Source organism: Thamnophis elegans, chromosome Z (assembly GCF_009769535.1).
Source record: "Thamnophis elegans isolate rThaEle1 chromosome Z, rThaEle1.pri, whole genome shotgun sequence".
Classification (NCBI taxonomy): Eukaryota; Metazoa; Chordata; class Lepidosauria; order Squamata; family Colubridae; genus Thamnophis; species Thamnophis elegans.
The window spans coordinates 143,556,284-143,579,312 of record NC_045558.1 but is presented as its reverse complement, the minus strand read 5'-3'; the positions used below and the strand labels follow the sequence as shown (position 1 = coordinate 143,579,312).

Below are 23,029 nucleotides of genomic sequence, written 5' to 3'. Positions count from 1 at the left end.
CGGGTGGAGGGGAAAGCCCCCCCCCCCAAGTCTGGCACAGGCCTGGCCTCCCTCCCCCCCCTGCTCCGGCCAGGCTGGTGGGTGGGTGGGTGCAGCCGTGTCTCGGTGGGCACTGAGATGCCCCCCCCTGGATGAAGCCGTAGACCAGCTGGGCGCAGCAAAGTGTGGGGGGGGGGGTTTCCCACCTCCAGGCCTGCCGGGTACCTTCGAATTAGGGTGCCCGTGCCCATCCATGGAAGGGGGCAGCAGGGGGGCAGAATTCACATCTGGCACTCCACGGAGTTGCTGCTATCCCGAGCTGGCTCCGAGGGTGTCCCAGGTGGGCAGAAACTTGCCAGCGAGGCTCGGAAAGATCCCTTGGACCCTTCTTTGGAAATGTGGCATCCTTACAGTTTCCTCCGCCCCCCCCCTCCCATCCCATCCCAGTTTCCGTGACAACAAACCAGGATCTGGCCCAGGGGTCTCGAGTTGGAGGGCAGTTTGACAGGGCCCCTGCCAGCAATCTGCCATGCTTCCTTCCGGCTTGTTGAGATGCCCAGTGGTTCGGCGGGCGCTGTGCGAGACCAGCTCCGGGATCGAGCAAACTAGGAATGGAAGGTCAGGTTGCAGGGAGCCCCCTTCCCCTGGATTACTTAGGATCCGGGAATCCCGTGGAAGTTGCTAGTAGTTAAGTGGATCTGGTGGATCCCCCTCTTTGGGAAGATCTGGTGGCCTCCCCTTTTGATGCCTGCTGATTTGAATCCCTTCCTCCAGCTAGGGACGACACAAGTGTCGACCCACACTTGCGGTTGTGCAACTTCCAACTTTGCGGAGAGGGGCCCAAGTCTCTCTCTCACACATACACACAAATGTTTTGCGTGTGTGTGTGTGTGTGTGTGTGTGTGCTTTTTTGGAAAAATCAGACAAAAGAGGAAGTGGCATTGAAGAGCCCGATTGGGACAGGTGGGGAGCAACTGGGTGGGAATGCGGGCAGCACTCGCGGGGAGCTGTGTTGTGTGACTTTGGGGAGGGGGGGCTTGTGCATGTAGCAGGTGTGGGGTGTTTGTGTGTGCCGAGAGGTTGTGGCTTTTGAGAGGAGGGGGTCTTGCCAACCTCGACAAGTTTTGGGGTGCGGAAAGTTTTGCCGTGGCTTTCTAACTCGCTTTCTCCCCAAAAAGCCCCCATGGATCGCACTGGGAGGGGGGGGGAATTGGGAATTGTATTTATATTGTCGGTAGGATTCAGAACTGGGATTGGCGGTCATCGGTGCCTGGAAATCGGACAGTGATGCATGGAAAGGGGAGGGTAGACATTTTGTAGGCCGTGGAAGTTGGGGTGAATTCGGCTGTGGGGGGGAGGGAAGGGGGTCTGTTTACAATTAAATGGGGAGGGGGGCTTGGCTTCAGCTTCCTTGCTCAGCCAGCCTTGACTTTCTGGCATCTGGGGATGGAGGGGCTGCTGGGTGGCTGCCCGTCAGAGAAGGAGAAACTTTGCCCGCATAAAAACCATGCCAAGCCAAGTTAAAAAAAAGAAGGCACAAGGGCTGTGTTGTTGAAGAGCAGAATTGGGGGTGGGTGGGTTTGTGGGGGCGGGCATGAGTTAGAGGAAGTCTGTTGAAAATGAAACAGGGGCCATTGTCTCCGTGTCTTGTTTCCCTGCAGCGGTTGCAGGGCCCCTGAGCATGTACAGAGTGTTGATTTAATTTTGGGGTGGCAGATTGAGGTGGAGAAAGGAGAAAGCCATGTCTGGAAGTTCAGCGGCGGATGGTGGAGCTGGGGGTTGTGGGAGGAGCCCGCCGTTCGCCGGGTTCTCCTCCATCCAGGTGTTCAAAAAGGAGCGCCTGGCCCTTTAAAAGGGTGCCCAGGTGAGACGGGGAGGGTGTGTGCGCGCAGCCAGGCAAGGAAGGTGGCACCAACCGGTCGGGCAGGCAACCAAACTGCCTCGCGAGCGGGCGCTGAGGACGGGACAAGCAGACAATTCAGGCCAGGTGAGGACCCTGGCTCGAATTTTGAGTTGTTTTGGGGGCACGTTGAGGTTCCCCAGGTACAATTGATGTGTGTGTGTGCGTGTGTGTGTGTGTGTGCAGAGATTTTCTTTCTTTCTTTTTTCCTTGTGCTTTTAAACCGGTGCCGTCTTTGTGCGAGAACGGGGTCCCCTTGCTCAGCTAAGAAATGGGGCGCAGGCCGAAAAGGAGGTGGGGGCAGGAGTCTGCCCTTCCCATCGCTCTCCCCGTAAAGGCTTTTGAACCGCACAGGTGGCTCCCGCTCACTTTCTGACACGGTTGCCCCAGAAATGGGGGGGTGGGGGGCAGGTGGCACAGTGGCACCTGCCGTGTGGTGGGTCACGTGAGGTCATCCAGACGGGTCTCTGAGAATGGATGAGATATTTTAAACACCCCCTCCCCCCCCGAAATTTGGGTCACGTGGCTTCCAACCGGCTGGGCTCCGAATCTCAGTGGCTCCTGGGAGGGAAGGCCCCTTGGGGGGGTGTCTTCTCCTTGCACCCCCTTTTCAAGTGGCGGGATGTGGGCAGAGTGCCACACATTCCCCCTTCTGATTCGGGACAAACCTGGTCCAGAACCGCCAAGCAGGGGGTACCACGGAGCCCCCATTGGGCCCTTCTGGCTTGCCTGGACTACGTATCCCATCCCACAACCCAGCTGTCGTTCCGGGGGTGTGTGTGTCTGTGCGTCAGCCCTGCCCTCCGGCTCTTCTTCCCAATTTCCGTGTGATTTGCATTTATTTCCCCAGCCTGGGAAAGGAAGGGGAAAAAAAAAAACACGAGACCAGTTGTGAAACAATTTTGCACAATTGGGAAGCGCACATTGGTTGTGATTGTGGTTTCGGCTGCATTGTGGCTTTCCCTGCTTGGCTTGAGATTTGGGCTTGGCTGGTGGTGAGGATGATGGGGTTTTGGGTGGTTGTGGGGAAAACCGTCCCAAAATGGATTTAGCGGAGTGCCGGTTTGCGTGCGTTTGTGCGTCTGTTGCGTTCACACCCACTCAACTCTTGAAAATGGATTTTTTTTTTTAGACTGGTGATCCCCGAGTACGTTGTTCACAACCGTCATCAAAGGTTTAAAAATATACATATTCAAAATCATCATCAGGTTTAAAAATAAATACATAATATATGCTTAAACCTGATGATGATTTTTGTGTGTGTGTATAATGTGTGTGCGCGCCTATATATACATATACCGTATTTTTCGGATTATAAAACGCACCTGACTATAAGACGCACCTAAATTTGGAAGAGGAAAAGAACAAAAAGAAGGGTTTTGGCCTCCGCGTGATCCATTTTCAGTCCGTTTTGGGGGCTTTTTCTGCCCCTTTTCAAGGCTTTTTTGAGGCCATTTTTAAGGCTTTTTTGGCCTGTTTTTGACGCTTTTTGTGGTCCCTTTTTGAGGCTTTTTCAGGCCGTTTTTGAGGCTTTTTTTCAGGCCATTTTTGAGGGTTTTTGTGGCCCGTTTTTGAGGCTTTTTTCAGGCCGTTTTTGAGGCTTTTTTCAGGCCGTTTTTGAGGGTTTTTGTGGCCCGTTTTTGAGGCTTTTTTCAGGCCATTTTTGAAGGGGGTTTTGCTTATTTTTGAGGCTTTTTGTGGTCCCTTTTTGAGGCCTTTTTTCAGGCCGTTTTTGAGGGTTTTTTGGCCTGTTTTTGAGGCATTTGTGGCCCATTTTTGAGGCTTTTTTCAGGCCATTTTGACCTTTTTGCGGCTTGTTTTCAAGGCCTTTTTTGAGGGGCCATTTTTCACGCTTTTTGCGGCCCGTTTTGCGGCTTTTGTGGCCTGTTTTTGAGGCTTTTTTCAGGCCGTTTTTGACGCTTTTTTGGTCCGCTTTTGAAGGTTTTTCAGGCCGTTTTGAGGGTTTTTGTGGCCTGTTTTCAAGGCTTTTTTGGGGCCGTTTTTGACGCTTTTTGCGGCCCGTTTTGAGGCTTTTGGGGCCCGTTTTTGACGCTTTTTTGGGCCGTTTTTGAGGCTTTTTTCAGGCTGTTTTTAAGGGTTTTTTCGCCCATTTTTGAGGGTTTTTTGGCCTGTTTTTGAGGCATTTGTGGCCCATTTTTGAGGCTTTTTTCAGGCCATTTTGACCCCTTTTGTGGCTTGTTTTCAAGGCCTTTTTTGAGGGGCAATTTTTCACGCTTTTTGCGGCCCGTTTTGCGGCTTTTGTGGTCTGTTTTTGAGGCTTTTTTGGTCCGTTTTTGAAGGTTTTTCGGGCCGTTTTGAGGGTTTTTGTGGCCTGTTTTCAAGGCTTTTTGGGGCCGTTTTTGACGCTTTTTGCGGCCCGTTTTTGAGGCTTTTTTGGCCCGTTTTTGAGGCTTTTTTGGCCCGTTTTTGAGGGGTTTTTGACCTGTTTTTGAGGCTTTTTGCGGCCCGTTTTGAGGCTTTTGTGGCCTCTTTTTGAGGCTTTTTTCAGGTCATTTTTGAGGCTTTTTCGGGCTATTTTTTTTAAAGGGCCAAAAAAAGCCTTAGAAACGGGCCAAAAAAAAGCCTGAAAAAGGCCCGAAAATGGGATACTCAGAGGCCAATTTTTTTTTGCAATATTTGGTCTATCAGGCGCACAGACATTTTACCCCCTTTGGGGAGACAAAATGGTGCATCTTATAGTCTGAAAAATACAGTATACACACACAAATATATATGTGTACGTGTGTGTAAAATCAGGCATTTCGTAGAATGTCAAAAATTGGATCTCAAAGTACAAAATGCTTAATAAATTCACACCTTTCCTAACCAAAAGGCACTCCGGCAAATGGACCCCAAAATTTCTGTGCCTAAGGAGACAATTGTGAAGTGTGTTTTGACCTGTTTTACGACCTTTTTGGCCGCCGTTGTTACGCGAATTGCCGCCGTTGTTCGGTTAGTCACCCGGTCGTTAAGCAAATCTGGCTTCTTTGGTTGGAAGGTCGCAAAAGAGGGCCGTGTGACACCCCTTCCCTCCCCGGGGACGCTGCGAAGGTGAATCAAGCATCCGAATGTAAATCGTGCCACATGGGCTTGGTCGTAAGTGTGAAAAATGGTCCTAGGTCGTTCTTTTGAGTGTCATCGTAACTTCGAACGGTCACTAAATGAACGGTTGTAAATCAAGGTTTATGTCAATACTGGTCTTTTTCTCTTGTTTTTTTTAAATTACATACTTTTATCCTCTATACTTTTATTTTGCGTTTCTTTTTGGTTTTCATGTACATCTTTCAATAAAGGATTAGGGTTAGGGTTAGGATTAGAGAGAATTGGAATTAGGGTTAGGGTTTGGGAGAATTAGGGCTAGGGTTAGGATCAGGATAGAGTTAGGGTTAGGTTTAGAGAGGTTTAGGGTTAGGGTTTGGGTTTAGAGTTAGGTCTTGGATTAGGATTAGGGTTAGAGTTGGAGGGAGGATTAGGGTTAGAGAGAATTAGAATTAGGGTTAGGGTTTGGGTTAGAGTTAGAGTTAGGATTAGGGTTAGAATTAGGATTCGGGTTAGAGTTAGAGTTAGGGTTAGGATTAGAGAGGTTTAGGGTTAGGGTTGGGGTTAGAGTTAGGACTTGGATTAGGATTAGGGTTAGAGAGAATTAGGGTTTGGGTTAGAGTTAGGGTTACAGAGAATTAGGATTAGGATTAGAGTTAGGATTCGGGTTAGAGTTAGAGTTAGGGTTAGAGTTAGAGTTAGGGTTAGGATTAGAGAGGTTTAGGGTTAGGGTTGGGGTTAGAGTTAGGACTTGGATTAGGATTAGGGTTAGGGTTAGAGAGAATTAGAATTAGGGTTTGGGTTAGGGTTAGGGTTACAGAGAATTAGGGTTAGGATTAGGATTAGAGTTAGGATTAGGGTTAGAATTAGGATTCGGGTTAGAATTAGGATTCGAGTTAGAGTTAGGGTTAGGATTAGAGAGGTTTAGGGCTAGGGTTAGGTTGGGGTTAGAGTTAGGACTTGGATTAGGGTTAGGGTTAGAGAGAATTAGAATTAGGGTTAGGGTTTGGGTTAGAGTTAGGGTTAGGATTAGAGAGGTTTAGGGCTAGGGTTAGGTTGGGGTTAGAGTTAGGACTTGGATTAGGGTTAGGGTTCGAGAGAATTAGGGTTAGGATTTGGGTTAGGGATAGGGTTAGGATTAGAGAGGTTTAGGGCTAGGATTAGGGTTGGGTTTAGAATTAGGTCTTGGATTAGGATTGGGGTTAGAGTTAGAGTTAGAGTGAGGGTTAGGGTTAGAGAGAATTAGAATTAGGATTAGGGTTTGGGTTATAGTTAGGGTTAAAGAGAATTAGGGTTAGGATTAGGATTAGAGTTAGGATTCGGGTTAGGGTTAGGGTTACCCTAACCCTAATCCTAACCCTTTTCATGACTGTGCTTTCATACTTTACCTAAATAGCTCTTGTCATTCTGCATAATAATACCTTGGTATTACATATTATGTCCTGGAAATGTATATAGCATATTAAAATAACTCACATATTTCGTATTTTGCCTAAAAGTGTGTTTGTGTGTGTGTATTTAAACATCGTAAATGACATAACAGATAATCCTCGGTTTAAAACGATTTGGGGACCACTTGATGTGAAAAATAAGCGCCTTACAGTCATTTTTCACACTTACAACCGTTACAACACACACACACACAAACATTTCGCCCACTTAATGACCGTGTCGCTTACTTCAACGGTTGCAGGGATTTACCTACCCAGAGCGGCAAGCTCGGTCGTAAAAGGGGGCCAAAATTCACTTGACTCACTTCAGGTCGTAAATCGAGGACTCCGGTCGTAAATCGAGGACAACCTATATCATATATATATATATTACTGAGGCCGCCCAAATCTTTCCAAATAGCAAAGTTTGGAATCCCTTTGGCCCCAAATACCCCAAATAAAAGAAAAAGAGTTCACTTTTCACTTTTAAGTTTCACTTTTCGAACGTCATTCCGCGTTCGGCGTTAAGTGCCCGGCGCAGCTCGCGTGGCGGGCTTTCTTTCCCACGCCCATGTCACCAATGCGATGAGCCACGTCCCCGCCATCCGCGTCCCCCTCCCACAGATCTCTGGGCTTCCCCCCACTCCCCGCTGTGATTTTTTTAAATAGACCCCTCCCCAAGTATATGATTTTATTTGCGTTTGTGTGTTTTAATCGCTTTGTCTTCTCGGAGGAAGGTTTGGGTCACGTGCTCGTGGGTGGGTGGGTGGGTGGGGGTCTGTGGTTGGCGGCTGTTTCCGGGAAGGGGAGCGAGCGAGCGAGAGAGAGGCGAGGGGGGTGGTGGAAATGGCTTCAGATGACTGCTCTTGTGTGCTTTGTGTGTGTGTGTTTTTGTGTGTTTGTGGCTGTGTGTATACCCACCCAGGCAGCTGACTTTTAACTGCCTGGCCCCCCAACTCCTTTACGCAGGTGGCAGGTGGCAAGTTTGCCCATGGCTGTGTGTTTTCTCTCCGGGGACTTTCTATGGGTCAGTTCCCATAGAAATTGTGGTCGTAAGGTCGAGGACTACCAGCGAATTGCAGTCCTCAACCTTACGACCACAATTGGAGCCTGAAGGTTGAGATTGCGTAGGGAGAGAGTTGTTCCGTGAGGTTTTCTTTCTTTTTTTGCTCCCGTTTGACGACTTTCCTCGCCGCGTTGGTTCGCTGCCGTTGTTAAACGAGTCACCCGGTTGTTAAGCGAATCCGGCTTCCCCCAATTGGGTTTTGCTCGTTTGGTGGTTGCAAAAGGGAATCACGTCTCTCTCTCTCTCACACACATTCACACACACAAACACACGCGCCACCGGGGCATTGCGACCGTCATAAACATGAATCCGTTGTCAAGCGAGTCCGAATGTAAATCGCTGGGAATGTTGCAACGGGCGTATGAAAAGTTTTTTTCCGGTGTCATCGTAACTTTGAACTGTCACTAAGTGAACTTTTGTAAGTCAGGGATTACCTATGCCTTGGTGGTCCCCCCGTTACCCCGTTACCCCTTTTAGGTGGTCCTCGACTTACGACCAGAGTCGTAAATTAGGAAGCTTGACGAAGCATGCTTTTTAGGTGGTCCTCGCCTTAACGACCACAGTGGAGACCAGAATTTCCGTGGTTAAGCAAGACGGTTGTCGAGACGCGTCGAATTTTACGACCCTTTTTTGGGGGGGGGATCACGATCGTTAAGCGAATCGCTTTTCAGTTGTTGAATGAATAGCATGGTTATTAAACGAATCTGGCATTCCCCTGTTGACTCTGCTTGTCGGAAGCTTGCTCCTGGCGACGTCAGGGGACCGGAATTTCTGGGTGGCTGTTAAATGAATCGTGTCCGATACAGGCAGTTCTCGGCTTACGACCACAATCGAGCTCACGATTTACATTGTTAAGGGAGACATTTGTTCAGTGAGATGGCCCCGTCTTACGACTTTCCTTGCCGAGGTGGCGCAGTGGTTAAATGCAGCACTGCAGGCTACTGCTAGATCAGCAGTTCAGCGGTTCAAATCTCACCGGCTCAGGGTTGACTCAGCCTTCCATCCTTCCGAGGTGGGTAAAATGAGGACCCAGATTGTTGGGGGCAATATGCTGACTCTCTGTAAACCGCTTAGAGAGGGCTGAAAGCCCTATGAAGCGGTATATAAGTCTACTGCTATTGCTATTGCCACGTTGGTTAAAACGAAGCACCGCCGTTGTTAAATGAGCAACCTGGTTGTTAAGTGAATCTGGCCTCCCCATGGACTTTGCTCATCAGAAGGTCGCAAAAGGGGATCGCCTGACCCCGGGACACCGCAACTGTATGAGTTAGTTGAAAGTCACATGGCCACGGGGAAGGTGCAACGGTCGTAAGTGTGAAAAATGGCCGTAAGTCGCTTTTTGGGGGTGTCGTCACTTTGAACGGTCGTTAAGTGAACTGTTATAAGTCAAGGACTACCTATATATCATATCCCCTTTTTTGCCACAGTTGTTTAAGCGAATCACTGCAGTTGTGAAGAAAATCTTGCTGCCACTAAGCGAATCAGTGCTCAGCGGAAGCCGGCTGGGAAGTTTACAGGTGATCGTCATGTGACGCCAGTTTGATGCGCTCGTCGTACATATATGACAGTTGTTGAGCATGTCATTTTGATCACATGACCGTGTGTGTTGTAAGTACGAGGATCAGTTATTAATTTCTGTTCTCGGTGCTATGGTAACTTTGAACAGTCGCTAAGCGAATCTTTGTAAGGAGGATTACAATGGCGTCTGCCCTTAAATGAAATCCGATAACTCGGCTTAGTTCAAGTGGAGAAACACAGGGAGTCCTCGACTTACGACCGCAATGGAGCCCAACATTTCCGTTGCTAAACGAGACCTTTGATAAGTGAGGTTTCCCCCCTCCCCCCCAATTTAGCATCTTTCCTTCCACGGTTGTTAAGTGAGTCACTGCAGTTACTAAGTTAGTCACAAGGTCGTTAAGTGAATTTGGCTTCCCCGTTGATTTTGCTCGTCAGAAGGTCGCAAAAGAGGATCGCCTGACACACACACACACACACACCCCAGGACTCTGCGACCATCGTAAGTATGAGTCAGCAGCCGAGCGTCTGAATTTTGGCTGCAACGGTCATAAGGGTGAAAAATGGTCGTAAGTCACTTTTATCGGTCCCGTTGGAACGTCGAACGGTCCCTAAAGCGAGCTGTCGTAAGTCGAGGACGGCTTGGAGTCACGTTTCTTCAAACTTCTTCAAAGATGGGTGGACTTCAACTCCCAGAATTCCCCCAGTGTCCAGTGGGAATTTGAATTCAACACAACAAACACAACACAACAACGAGTGTGTTTTTGGTGCCAAAAAGCAGGAAGAGGAGAGCATTTAACAACTCAACAATGTGTAATTCCGCGGGAATTAACCCAAGTTAGCTAGCGGAAGATTGGCATTTCAAAGGGGGGGGGGGGCTGAGTTGGAATCGATAGAATTCTCCGGAAGTTACAGGTGGCTCTTGACTTACAATAGTTCACTTAGCGACCATCCAAAGCTACAACAACACGGAAAAAGTGACTTAACGGCCGTTTCTCACACTTAACGATCATTCCCGTAAGTGCCCCTGTGGTCACAGGATCAAAATTCTCACCTTTATGACGGACGCGGCGTCTCTGGGAATCACACCATCCCCCTTTTGTGACCACTTTATAAGCCAAGTCCGGGGGGGGGGATCAGATTCCTTTAACGACCGGGTTGCTAGCTTCACGGCGGCCGCGATTCGCTTCACGGCGGTAGGAAGAAAGGAGGTGAAATTCACTGAGACGGACATTTCCCTTAGCAGGAGAAATGTTGGGCTCGCTTTCGATCGTAAATTGAGGACTCGGCGGGAGCCCCTGAGCCGCAGTGCTCGTTTTTCCATGCGGGGAGGAAGAGAACAGGAAAAACTAGACGGACTTGAATAACGTACGTCCCCCGGGATCAGCGGTGCCCAAAGCCAAACGGTGGATGTGCAGAGGTGGCAGGCTTGAACCCTGGGATGGCAGGTCAAATCGTAGGGGAAGTCCCTGTTCGTACACCTGAGTTGGGTTCACGCAAGCCCCCCCCCCCAAAAAAAAGTGTTTTTCCATCTGTTTTGTGACCGACGTAGAACAGTGATTGTCCAGCTTGGTCCCTTGAAGAGGGGTGGGCTTCCACTCCCAGAATTCCACAGTCACAGTGCTTTAAGAGGGGTGGGCTTTGACTCCTGGAATTCCACAGTCAGTGTGTTTTAAGAGGGGTGGGCTTTCACTCCTGGAATTCCACAGTCAGAGTGCTTTAAGAGGGGTGGGCTTTGACTCCTGGAATTCCACAGTCAGTGTGTTTTAAGAGGGGTGGGCTTTCACTCCTGGAATTCCACAGTCACAGTGCTTTAAGAGGAGTGGGCTTCGACTCCCGGAATTCCACAGTCACAGTGCTTTAAGAGGGGTGGGCTTCCACTCCCGGAATTCCACAGTCAGTGTGTTTTAAGAGGGGTGGGCTTCGACTCCCGGAATTCCACAGTCAGAGTGCTTTAAGAGGGGTGGGCTTCGACTCCCGGAATTCCACAGTCAGAGTGCTTTAAGAGGAGTGGGCTTCGACTCCCGGAATTCCACAGTCAGTGTGTTTTAAGAGGGGTGGGCTTCGACTCCCGGAATTCCACAGTCAGAGTGCTTTAAGAGGGGTGGGCTTCGACTCCCGGAATTCCACAGTCAGAGTGCTTTAAGAGGAGTGGGCTTCGACTCCCGGAATTCCACAGTCAGTGTGTTTTAAGAGGGGTGGGCTTCCACTCCCGGAATTCCACAGTCACAGTGTTTTAAGAGGGGTGGGCTTCGACTCCCAGAATTCCACAGTCAGTGTGTTTTAAGAGGGGTGGGCTTCCACTCCCGGAATTCCACAGTCAGTGTGTTTTAAGAGGGGTGGGCTTCGACTCCCGGAATTCCACAGTCAGAGTGCTTTAAGAGGGGTGGGCTTCGACTCCCGGAATTCCACAGTCAGAGTGCTTTAAGAGGGGTGGGCTTCCACTCCCGGAATTCCACAGTCACAGTGTTTTAAGAGGGGTGGGCTTCGACTCCCGGAATTCCACAGTCAGTGTGTTTTAAGAGGGGTGGGCTTCGACTCCCGGAATTCCACAGTCAGAGTGCTTTAAGAGGGGTGGGCTTCGACTCCCGGAATTCCACAGTCAGAGTGCTTTAAGAGGAGTGGGCTTCGACTCCCGGAATTCCACAGTCAGTGTGTTTTAAGAGGGGTGGGCTTCCACTCCCGGAATTCCACAGTCACAGTGTTTTAAGAGGGGTGGGCTTCGACTCCCAGAATTCCACAGTCAGTGTGTTTTAAGAGGGGTGGGCTTCCACTCCCGGAATTCCACAGTCAGTGTGTTTTAAGAGGGGTGGGCTTCGACTCCCGGAATTCCACAGTCAGAGTGCTTTAAGAGGGGTGGGCTTCGACTCCCGGAATTCCACAGTCAGAGTGCTTTAAGAGGGGTGGGCTTCCACTCCCGGAATTCCACAGTCACAGTGTTTTAAGAGGGGTGGGCTTCGACTCCCGGAATTCCACAGTCAGTGTGTTTTAAGAGGGGTGGGCTTCGACTCCCGGAATTCCACAGTCAGAGTGCTTTAAGAGGGGTGGGCTTCGACTCCCGGAATTCCACAGTCAGAGTGCTTTAAGAGGAGTGGGCTTCGACTCCCGGAATTCCACAGTCAGTGTGTTTTAAGAGGGGTGGGCTTCCACTCCCGGAATTCCACAGTCACAGTGTTTTAAGAGGGGTGGGCTTCGACTCCCAGAATTCCACAGTCAGTGTGTTTTAAGAGGGGTGGGCTTCCACTCCCGGAATTCCACAGTCAGTGTGTTTTAAGAGGGGTGGGCTTCGACTCCCGGAATTCCACAGTCAGAGTGCTTTAAGAGGGGTGGGCTTCGACTCCCGGAATTCCACAGTCAGAGTGCTTTAAGAGGAGTGGGCTTCGACTCCCGGAATTCCACAGTCACAGTGCTTTAAGAGGGGTGGGCTTCGACTCCCGGAATTCCACAGTCAGAGTGCTTTAAGAGGGGTGGGCTTCGACTCCCGGAATTCCACAGTCAGAGTGCTTTAAGAGGGGTGGGCTTCCACTCCCGGAATTCCACAGTCACAGTGTTTTAAGAGGGGTGGGCTTCGACTCCCAGAATTCCACAGTCAGTGTGTTTTAAGAGGGGTGGGCTTCCACTCCCGGAATTCCACAGTCAGTGTGTTTTAAGAGGGGTGGGCTTCGACTCCCGGAATTCCACAGTCAGAGTGCTTTAAGAGGGGTGGGCTTCGACTCCCGGAATTCCACAGTCAGAGTGCTTTAAGAGGGGTGGGCTTCCACTCCCGGAATTCCACAGTCACAGTGTTTTAAGAGGGGTGGGCTTCGACTCCCGGAATTCCACAGTCAGTGTGTTTTAAGAGGGGTGGGCTTCCACTCCCGGAATTCCACAGTCACAGTGTTTTAAGAGGGGTGGGCTTCCACTCCCGGAATTCCACAGTCAGTGTGTTTTAAGAGGGGTGGGCTTCGACTCCCGGAATTCCACAGTCAGAGTGCTTTAAGAGGGGTGGGCTTCCACTCCCGGAATTCCACAGTCAGAGTGTTTTAAGAGGGGTGGGCTTCCACTCCCAGAATTCCCCAGCCAGAGTGTCTTCAGATGGGTGGATTTCAACTCCCAGAATTCCTCAGAAATTTCCCCATTTTAAAGCACGCTGAGTGGAGAATTCTGGGAGTTGAAGTCCACCCACCTTCAAGGGGCCACGGTGGAGAAATGACTCCCTTAGCGACTATTTTTATTGCATCAGTTGTTCTGCAGATTCTTGCAGTCCTCGACTTGCAACCACGGTTTCCATTGCTAAGCAAGGCGGTCGTAAAGCCAGTTGGCCCCAAATCTTACAAGAGTTTAATTGGGCTAAACGGATCCCTGCGGTTGATCAGCCAATCACATGGCCGGCGGGGGGGGGGGGGGGGAACTCCGCCATCGTCGTAAATACGTGCCGGTTGACAAGCGTCCAATCTTGGATCCTGTGAAGGTCATAACTGTGAGGACCGGGTCGTGAGTCATGTTTAGTTCCCCCCAGTGCTGTTGTAACTTGGAATGGTCGCTAAATGAATGGTTTCAAATTGAGAGCTGCTTGGAACGGTCACTAAACGGGTGGTCTTGAAATCGGGGCTGCTGTGACGCGTTAGTTGAAGGGAGCCTGCAAAATACAGGGGGTCCTCCATTTATGACCAAAATTGCACCCCGAAATTTCCGTCACTGAGCCAGACCTGTTCTCAAATGAGCGTTGCTCCGTTTTATGACCTTTTGGGCCATGGTCGGTAAAGGGAATCACTGCAGTTATTAAGTGAATAATGCCGTTGTTAAGTGAATCCGGTTTTCCCTGTTGACTTTGCTGGTCAGAAGGTCGTAAACGGGGATCATGTGACCGTCATAAGTACCTGCCAGTTGCCAAGCATCTGAAATTTTGATCACATGACCGTGATCAACGGCCATTGGATTACCAGTAGTGAGCTGGCTAACAGCCCTGAAAGGAGTGGGAAGGGACCTTGGAGATCTTCTAGTCCAACCCCCTGCTTAGGCAGGAAACCCTACACCATTTCAGACAAATGTCTGTCTCTCTTCTTAAAAACCTCCCGTGATGGAGCAATCACAACTACTGGTGGCAAGTAGTTCCACCGGTTAACTGTTCTTTACTGTTAGGAAGTTTCTCTTGAATTCCAGGTTGCTTCTCTCCTCGATTAGTTTCCATCCATTGCTTCCTCCCCTGCCTTCGGGGGCTTCCTCAAATATTGGAAGCCAGCTATCAGGTCCCCCAGTGGTGGGATCCTACTGGTTTAACAACCGATTGACCTGCCATGTTATTGCTGGGGAGGAAAAGAGCCGAGGCGCAGCTGAGAAGATATCGGTAAGTAAAGGGCAGTGGTGGCTGGCCATGCCCACTTGCTTGTCGGAGCGAACCGGTTCGCTCCGAGCTGATTGTCAGAGGTAGTGGTTCGCCTGAACCTAACAGAATAATGGAGTTGGAAGAGACCTTGGAGGTCTTCTACTCCAACCCCCTGCTCAAGCAGGAGACCCTGTAGCAGTGGTGGGTTCTGGGAGGTACGGCGCGGTACGGCTGTACCGTTAGTAACTGTGAGCAGTAGCCACCGTACTGGTATGGTGGTTCGTTTGGGACACCCGCCCTCCCGCGTTCCATAACTGTTTGTAAAGCGACTGGCCAAATGTGCACCCATTGTGCGGTGCCTGCGCGACCTCCGCCAAGCAGCTGGGTGTCGCAGGGCAGTGGTGTGCGCGGGCGTGTGCAGCGCACTTGCCCGACTAGGGTCCCGTCCGCAGCGTACCAATTGCGACGGGATCCGGAACCCACCACTGGCCTGTATCATTTCAAATAAATAATTGTCCAATCTCTTCTTGAAAGCCTCCCGTATTGGAACGCCCACAACTTCCAGTGGCACGCTGTTCCACTGGTGAATTGTCCTCACTGTCGGGAAATTCCCGCTTAATTCCAAGTTGCTTCTCTCCTTAAATGTTGCTTCTTGTCCTGCCTTCAGGTGCTTTGGAAAATAGGTGGAACCCCCCCCTCTTCTTTGGGGCAGCCCCTCAAATATTGGAACGGTGCTGTCATGTCCCTAGATTAGACGTGCCCCATTCCTACGACCGTTCCTTGTATGTTTTCGTCTCCAGGCCTCTAATGATCTTCGTTGCTCTTCTCTGCACTCTTTCTAGTATCTCAACATCTTTTAGCGCAAGGGATCGCGTACCACACCGTTAAATTAAATGAAGAGAGAATTAATCTGAGCTAATTAACCCAGGTCAGCATAGGTGGCCATCCTCAGGGGGGGGCTCATCCCAAAATACCGCGCAGAGACCCCCTGGGTCCGATCAGCTGGAAGCGGTTACATCACGAGACGCAACCTATTGCGCCAGGTTGCATCACCAGGGCAGCTGGCACATCGGCGGAGTCCATCCGCCAGCGAGTTTCCTCATCCACCCTGTCCAGGGGAAGCTTGTGTTCGAAAGTGCTAAAGCCCCCCGCAAGGGTTACATTTCTGCCCCCCCCTAAAAAAGGTTGGGTTTTCCTTAAAAGGGTAGGGGGCTTCGTGGACAAAAGAATTCCCACCCATTTTGAAGCGTTTTGGGCGCTGGCGACGTGTTCAACGGCAAAGATGAGATGCACGGTTTTTTAAAAAAAAATAGATATTTTAATTGGGTGGATCTCTACGATTCAAATCCGTTCAGCAGAATAATAAGAGTTGGAAGGGACCCTGGAGGTCATCTAGCCCAACCCCACTGCTCAGGCAGGAAACACTGCATCGATTCAGACAAATGTCTGATCTCTTCTTAAAAGGGCTTAAAAGTTTTCTTTTGATGGATATAAGATGATACCAATCCCAAACTCTTGGGCGTGTGGTTTGATTTTTTTAAAAAAATATGTCCTCGATTTACGACCATTCATTTAGTGACTATTGGAAGTTACAACGGCAGCGAAAAAAGTGGCTTCGGACCGTTGTTCACACTTTATGACCTTTGCAAGCAGGCGCGTGATCAGCATTCGAACGCTTGGCAACCGACTAACATTTATGACGTTCACGGTGTCCTGGGGAGGGGGGTGTCACGCGATCCCTCTTTTCGACCTTCTGATGAGCAAAGTCCATGGGGAAAAGACGGATTCCCTGAACAACCGCGTCACTAACTTAAGGAACTGCAGCGATCTCCTTAACGACGGTGGCGAGAAAGGTTGTAAAACCAGGCGAAATTCACTTCGCCAATGTTTCGCTTAGCAACCGGACGTTGAGGCTCCATTGTGGTCGTAAGCAGAGGTGGTATTCCGCCGGTTTGCGCCTGCCAGCCGTAGGGCATGCGCGGACTGGGTGTGTATGAAGGAAGCGAGCGTGTGCGCACACCTGCTCACATTTGTGAACCGGTAGGGGAGGTAACTGAATACTACCCCTGGTCGTAAGTCGAGGACTTCCCTGTATTTGCGACCTTGCGTCCCGCGCACGCCAAACATCAGGGCGTGGTGGGTCAGTTCTGTTTGGGCAGTTTGGAGGCAATCCTGTAGGCCGATTTCCGTCGGGGTTTACACGGGGAGGTTGTGCTGTGGTCATTGTCCGGACACAAGCGGGCCTTTCTGCTCTCCAGACCAGAGATACTATCCGCTACTACGCCTCGTTCTCCCCGCGGAAGGTCCCCTTTGTGGGCCCGGGGCTGAAGAAGTGCCTCAGGCCATCTGCCTCGCTCCCATTTAGTGACCAATTGAGGCCGAACCTGAGAGGACGGGAGCATGGTGCGGTTGGGGATACCCGAGTTTGTGTGTCTGACGCACGTTAAAAAAAAATAGTTTGGATCGTTGCGGCCAACGTCTTGACGTAACCTCAGGTCCCGGGCGCTATCTGAGTTGTTTTGGTCTTGTAGAGAACAACATCAGTGCTAGCGAGCGTGGAGTATGTGATCTCCCCAAGCAAACTTCACTCCCTTCTAGTACTGATGATGTTACCTAGTTGGGTCATGAAACATCTGCAAGAAAATAATCAAACTCAGGGAACACCAAAGACACACACACACCCAGTCCTCCTCCTCTTTCCCCCCTCGCAAACCCCACTCCCTTCTAGCACTGATGATATTATCTAGTTGGGTCAGGAAACGTCTGCAGGGAACCAACCAAACTCACAGACCACCAAGGACCCCACAGTCGTCCTCTTCCTCCTCTTCCTCCTCCTCCTCCTCCTCCTCCTCCTCCTCCTCCTCCCTCCACAAATTCAACTCCCTTCTAGCACTGATGATGTTCCCTAGTTTGGTCATGAAATGTCTGTAAGAAAACAGCCAAGTACCGAGACCACTAAGGACCCCATAATCGTTCTCTTCCTCCTCCTCCTCCTCCTCCTCCTCTTCCTCCTCCTCCTCCCCCTCCTCCCCCTCCTCCTCCTCCTCCCTCCACGAACTCAACTCCCTTCTAGCACTGATGATGTTCCCTAGTTGGGTCATGAAATGTCTGTAAGAAAACAGCCAAGTACCGAGACCACCAAGGACTCCATAATCGTTCTCCTCCTCCGTCTCCTCCTCCTCCTCCTCGTCCTCCTCCTCCTCCTCCTCCTCCTCCCCCTCCTCCTCCTCCTCCTCCTCCTCCCTCCACGAACTCAACTCCCTTCTAGCACTGATGATGTTCCCTAGTTGGGTCATGAAATGTCTGTAAGAAAACAGCCAAGTACCGAGACCACCAAGGACTCCATAATCGTTCTCCTCCTCCTCCTCCTCCTCTTCCTCCTCCTCCCCCTCCTCCTCCCCCTCCTCCTCCTCCTCCTCCTCCCTCCACGAACTCAACTCTCTTCTAGCACTGATGATGTTCCCTAGTTGGGTCATGAAATGTCTGTAAGAAAACAGCCAAGTACCGAGACCACCAAGGACCCCATAATCATTCTCCAACTCCTCCTCCTCCTCCTCCCCCCTCCTCCTCCTCCCCCCTCCTCCTCCTCCTCCTCCTCGAATATTCTATTATTTTGATTTTCTTACCCACCCTCTGCAGACATCTCCCCACTTCCCAAATGTGGCCATTGCGTCTTGGTTCGCGCCACAGGCTTAGCCACGAACCATGTGCAGACACACGGCGGCGGAGCTCACCCCCCCCCCCCCAGGCGTGCAGTACAGAACACGACGATACAGATACAAAAAATATCTGTTGCCTCATCCCGGCGGCCGCCCCAGGTCGTCGTACCTGCGTCCTGCTGTCTGATGCTTGGTGCCATCAGGCTGGGCCCCAGCGGGTTTTGTAATCTGATCCTTCCCTTCCCTCCCCCCCATCATGTTGTGAGACTTTGTGACTAAGTAGGTTCGGGGCAGGGGACGGGAGGTCACAAGGTTGCTGTGGGTGTGTTGGTTTGCGGGCAGTCGTGTTGCCCAGAGGGGGCAGCCACCTGAGGCAGGCCAGGCCCGGACCACGTCGGAGGAGGTAGCATGTCCTGCGGCCTTCCATTTTTTCTCTTGAGGCCCAGGAAAGTTCCATGCGAACCAGGAAGGCTGGGTTATGGAGTCCCCTGGGGCGTGTCTTTCACTGTTCCATTCCAGCCACCACTCCGCCGAGTGAGGGGACGAAGCGTTCAGTATTGGTACTGCTCGATGTACGGCCGCAATCGAAACGAGAACGTCCACTGCTATGCGGAGACAGTTGTTGAGGTTGACCCATTTGGCGACCATTCTTGCTGTGGTTGTTAAGTGAAGCTGACCTCCTTGTAGACTTTGACTTTGAAGGGTCCCTGAAAGGGAACGGTTATAAGGTGAGGACTGCTTGGATAACTGAACCAAGTCGTCGTCGTCCTCCTCCTCCCCTTCGGATCCAGGGATTTTCATTACGGTAGGGGTAGTCCCCAACTTACAACTGTTCATTTAGTGACAGTTCAAAGTTACAACGGCAGCGTTTTTCACGCTTTCAACCATTGCAATCACTCCCATGTTGCATGATCAAATTTCAAACACTTGGCAACGGACTCCTATTTATGACGGTCGCTGGGGGGGGTGTCACACGATCCCCTTTTGTGACCTTCCGACAAGCCAAGTCAAGGGGGAAGCCGAATTCACTTAACAACCATGTCTTGGAACAACCGAAGCGATTCGCTTAACAACCGTAACAAGAAATATCGGGAAACGGGGTTGTTCGTTGCGGTCATGTGATCAAAATTTCGAACGCTTGGCAACTGGCAGGTACTTATTCACCATATTCACTTAACAACCATGCTGTGAACGACCGAAGCGATTTGCTTAACCGTGATAAGAAAGATCGCGAAATGGGGCCTAGCAACAGAAAAACGTGGAGCTCGTTTGCGGCCGAAAGTTGAGGACTAAATGTAGCGTGTGTCATGCCGGGAGAGCCTCACCCTCACCCTCTTCCGAGGTTTGCGGAGTCCCTTTCGGCAGAGGTTGTCTTTTCCGTGGGTTTATTTGGAGGGAAACCCTTTTGCAAATCAGCAGAGTGACCGATTTGGCGGAGCATGAGTGCCGAGGAATGTGGAACACCACATTCATGGCGTGTGGGAAGGAGCAGACGGACACGGCGGGAGGGAGGTGAACATAAATAAGTGGCTTTCCCTTGGGGGGGGGACACACATGGGTAAACCTCCATTTCCTTGAAACCCACCTCTTCATAATGCCATGATGGCAAACCTGTGGCACGCGAGCCGTTGGCCAGCTCAGCTCCACTGCACATGCGTGCGCCCCTCCCACCCATCAGCTGATTTTCAGGCCTTGGCAGGGCATGTGGGAGATGCATGCGGGAGACACATGCATGGAGAGGCAGGGGGGTCATGGTGGGTGCAGCGTCACCCCTCTTGCGCTTCATTTTTGGTTTCAGGAGGCTTCAGGGAGGCCTACCAGGCCCAAAATGGGCTGCGGGGGTGGTGGTGGTGGGAGGCATCCCCCCACAGTTTGTTTTTGTCCCAGGACGCTTCAGGGAGGCCTGGTAGGGCCAAAATGGGCCGCAGGGGTGGTGGTGGTGGGAGGCATCCTTCCACGGTTCGTTTTTGGTCCCAGGAGGCTTCAGGGAGGCCTGCTAGGTCCAAAATGGGGCAGGGGGCATCGTGCGTGCATGCCCAGGATGACAGGAGGATGCGCATTGCTTTAAGGGTGTGTGCACGCTTTCGGCACATGAGGAGAAAAAGGTTAGCCATCACTGCCCTAATGCTTGCTGTCTTCTTTTCCTACAGAGTCGGCGTCCGCACCATGGCGGGAGAGTAGCCGTACCCCCCCACCAGCCACGCCTCGTGGCCCGAGACGGCGCATGGGCCCGGTGTGGGGGGGAACCCAGCCCATGAGAAAGCAACGCGGAGAGCATGTTCCTCCTCTGGTGAGTGGCCGAAGCAAGACTCCGCGTGGAAGGGCTGCCGTGTTCCATGGGTGTTTCCCATTTGTGCGTCCGTTGTTGGCACGATAAACTGGCGAGTTACAGACCCCAGTGGAGTCCAAAATGTCTGTTTTGTTAAGGGAGACATTGGTTAAGTCTACAGTACACGTCGCTCCTTGATTGACGGTGGCAAATTGCTGTCACTGAGCTAAACGGAGGAAGTCCTCGACTTATGACAACAGTTTGTTTAGTGATCAGAGTTACAACGGCACTGACAAAAGGAACTTAGGATTGTTTTTCACACTTACGACCGTTGTAGCCTCTCCAGGACCACATGATATACATTTGGATGCTTGGCCACAGACTCACATTTATGACGGTGGCAGTGTCCTGGGGTCACACGATTCCCCTTTTGCGACTTTTTGACGAGCAAAGTCCATGGGGAAGCCAGATTCACTTAACAACCGTGTTACTAGTCAAACAACTGCAGTGATTCACTTAACGACTGGCGAGAAAGATTTTAAAACTCACTTAGCAGATGTCTCATTTAATAACATAAATGTTGGGCTCAATTGTGGTCGTAAGATGAGGATCATCTATAGTGAAGTGAGTTTAGTCACATCTTACGACCTTTTCTGCTACATTTTTTAAGTGAATCAATGCAGTCGTTAGGCGGATAACAGGGTTGTTAGCTTCCCCATTGACTTACAACCCCGTCGTAAATATGAGTCAATTGCCAAGCCGACCTCTGATTTTTTGATGATGTGACCATGGAGATGTTGCAAGGGTCGTAAGTGTAAAACACGGTTATAAGTCATTTTTTCAATGGTGGTGTAACTTTGAAAGGTCACTAAATGAACTGTTGTAAGTTGAGGACGGTATTCCTGTAATGGATGCTGCCAGTCGAAATCCTCTCCGTCACTGGAATTTAGTCCTCAGCTCAAACCCATTCATTTAGCAAATGTCTCGACATTACAAACGGTGTTGAAAATATGACTTGTGACTGGTCCTCTCACTTACGACCGTCGTAGCATCTCCACGGTCAAAATTCAGGCGTTTGGCAAATGACATGTATTTACAATTGCAGGGTCCTCTGATCATCATTTGTAACCTTCCCAGCCAGCTTCCGACAAGCAAAGTTGGAACGGGGATGGGGTGGGGTGGGGTGGGGGAGCCTGATTCGCTTAACCATCTCCTGATTCATTTAACAACCACGGTGATTCTCTTAACAACCCTGGCAAAAAAAAAGGTTCTCAAAATCAGGCCCAGCTCACTTATCAACCACTCTGCCAGTTGTGGCCGTACGTCGAGGACACCCCCAATCCCCACCCCACCTCCCAGTGAAAGTTTGATCAGGGGTGGAGGGTGTCACGCGGAACTGCACACATGAGGCAGCTGTTGAGAGGGGAGAGGAACGAAGGAAACACGAGAAAGTCGATCCTCGCCAAAGGAGAACGGGTTTTCCGGCGAGCCGCCGGCAAATAGATTTCTCTCTGCAAAATGGAAATTGTGAAACGTTGACAGCTAAGCGCAACGTTCGTTGCTTAACTGGAAGCGGCTCGAGGGCTTTTGTTCGGCGTAGCCTTTTGTGGGTCAAACCCTTTGCCGCCGCCGTGTGCATCACTGCACTTTCCCTGCGCATCGAAAGCGTGCTTTCTCTCTCTCTCTCTCTCTCTCTCTTTCCCGGAATGCATCTTACACAAAGGCTCCACTCGCAGCTGCTGCTCTGCGCTTCCTCCGCCGCCGGAGGGCCGGCCGTGGACTCCTCCAGTGCTCTCCACGCCCTCTGGCGCACGGCCAGCGAAGCAGCTGGGCCTGGTGGGGGGGGGAGGGAAGTGCAACGGGGAGGGAGGCTCCACTACGTAAGGGCTGCGGGAGGGAGGAAGGAGGGAGGAGGAGTAGGACAGAGTACGACTGACTACGGAGTGCGCTAGTGAGTCACTCACATGCTTCCCCAAGCAGTCGCTGTGACCTTAAAAGGCTCCTTGTTGGAGTGAACAAACAATTAACCCCCTTGCTGCCTTCATTTTTGCCCTGCGCCGATAAGCCCAGCTTCTTTGGGGTGCCTCGTTTGTACCCCGTAATCCTCCCCGGAAGTGCGCTCTCTTTGTGTGCACACTCCTTATGATTGGCTGAAAGTTGGCCAAGACTACGGATGAGAATTTTGGTGACTGTGTCCTGCCACTCTTGTCTGGAGGGACCCCAGAATGACAGTGATCTTTGTTGGACATTGTAAATTCTGACACCCCCCCCCCCAACCAAAAACACGCCTGTACGTGGGTTTTTTCCCCTCTTGGAAGTGCATGTGCATCTTCTCTTTTTTTTTTTTACGGGTAGTGCTCAATTTGCAATAGTTCACTCAGCGACTCTTTGAAGTGGCGAAAACATGACAGGACCATTTTCACAATTATGACCCTTGCCGCATCCCCGCGATCATGGGATTTGATGTTCAGACACTGGGCAACTGACTCATATTTATGACAGTTGCGGTGTCCCGGAGTCACGTGATCCCCTTTTGCGACGATCTGACAAGCAAAGTCAATGGGGAAGTCAGGTTCACTTAACAACCGTGGTGTTGACGTAACCACTGCAGTGTTTCACTGAACAATGGCGGCGAGGAAGATTGTAAAATGGGGCATAGCTCGTTTAACAAGTGTCTTGTTCAACGGCAGAAATTTGGGGGCTCCGCTACGGCCGTAGTTCAAGGACGACCTATACTGTACTGTAGTGTCTCGATGAGATGCCCGTGGTCCAGCATCCTGCACAGGTGCTGGGGCTCCTCCTGGGGGTGGATGATGGGAGGTGGAGTCCTAAAGTGCCATATGGGAAGGTGCCCTCTGAGAGGGAGG

At 50.9% G+C, this 23,029-nt stretch overlaps 1 protein-coding gene across 4 annotated transcripts in view; it reads left to right on the top strand.

Annotated features, from left to right (window-relative positions):
• KDM6B (lysine demethylase 6B) overlaps window positions 1-23,029 on the top strand; it is a 99,154-nt gene that overhangs the window by 21,744 nt on the left and 54,381 nt on the right. For all 4 annotated transcript variants that reach the window (XM_032234570.1, XM_032234571.1, XM_032234569.1 and 1 more), the window contains exon 3: window positions 20,044-20,183. The gene's annotated coding sequence lies outside the window, so the exon portion shown is untranslated. The remainder of the gene's footprint in view (window positions 1-20,043; window positions 20,184-23,029) is intronic.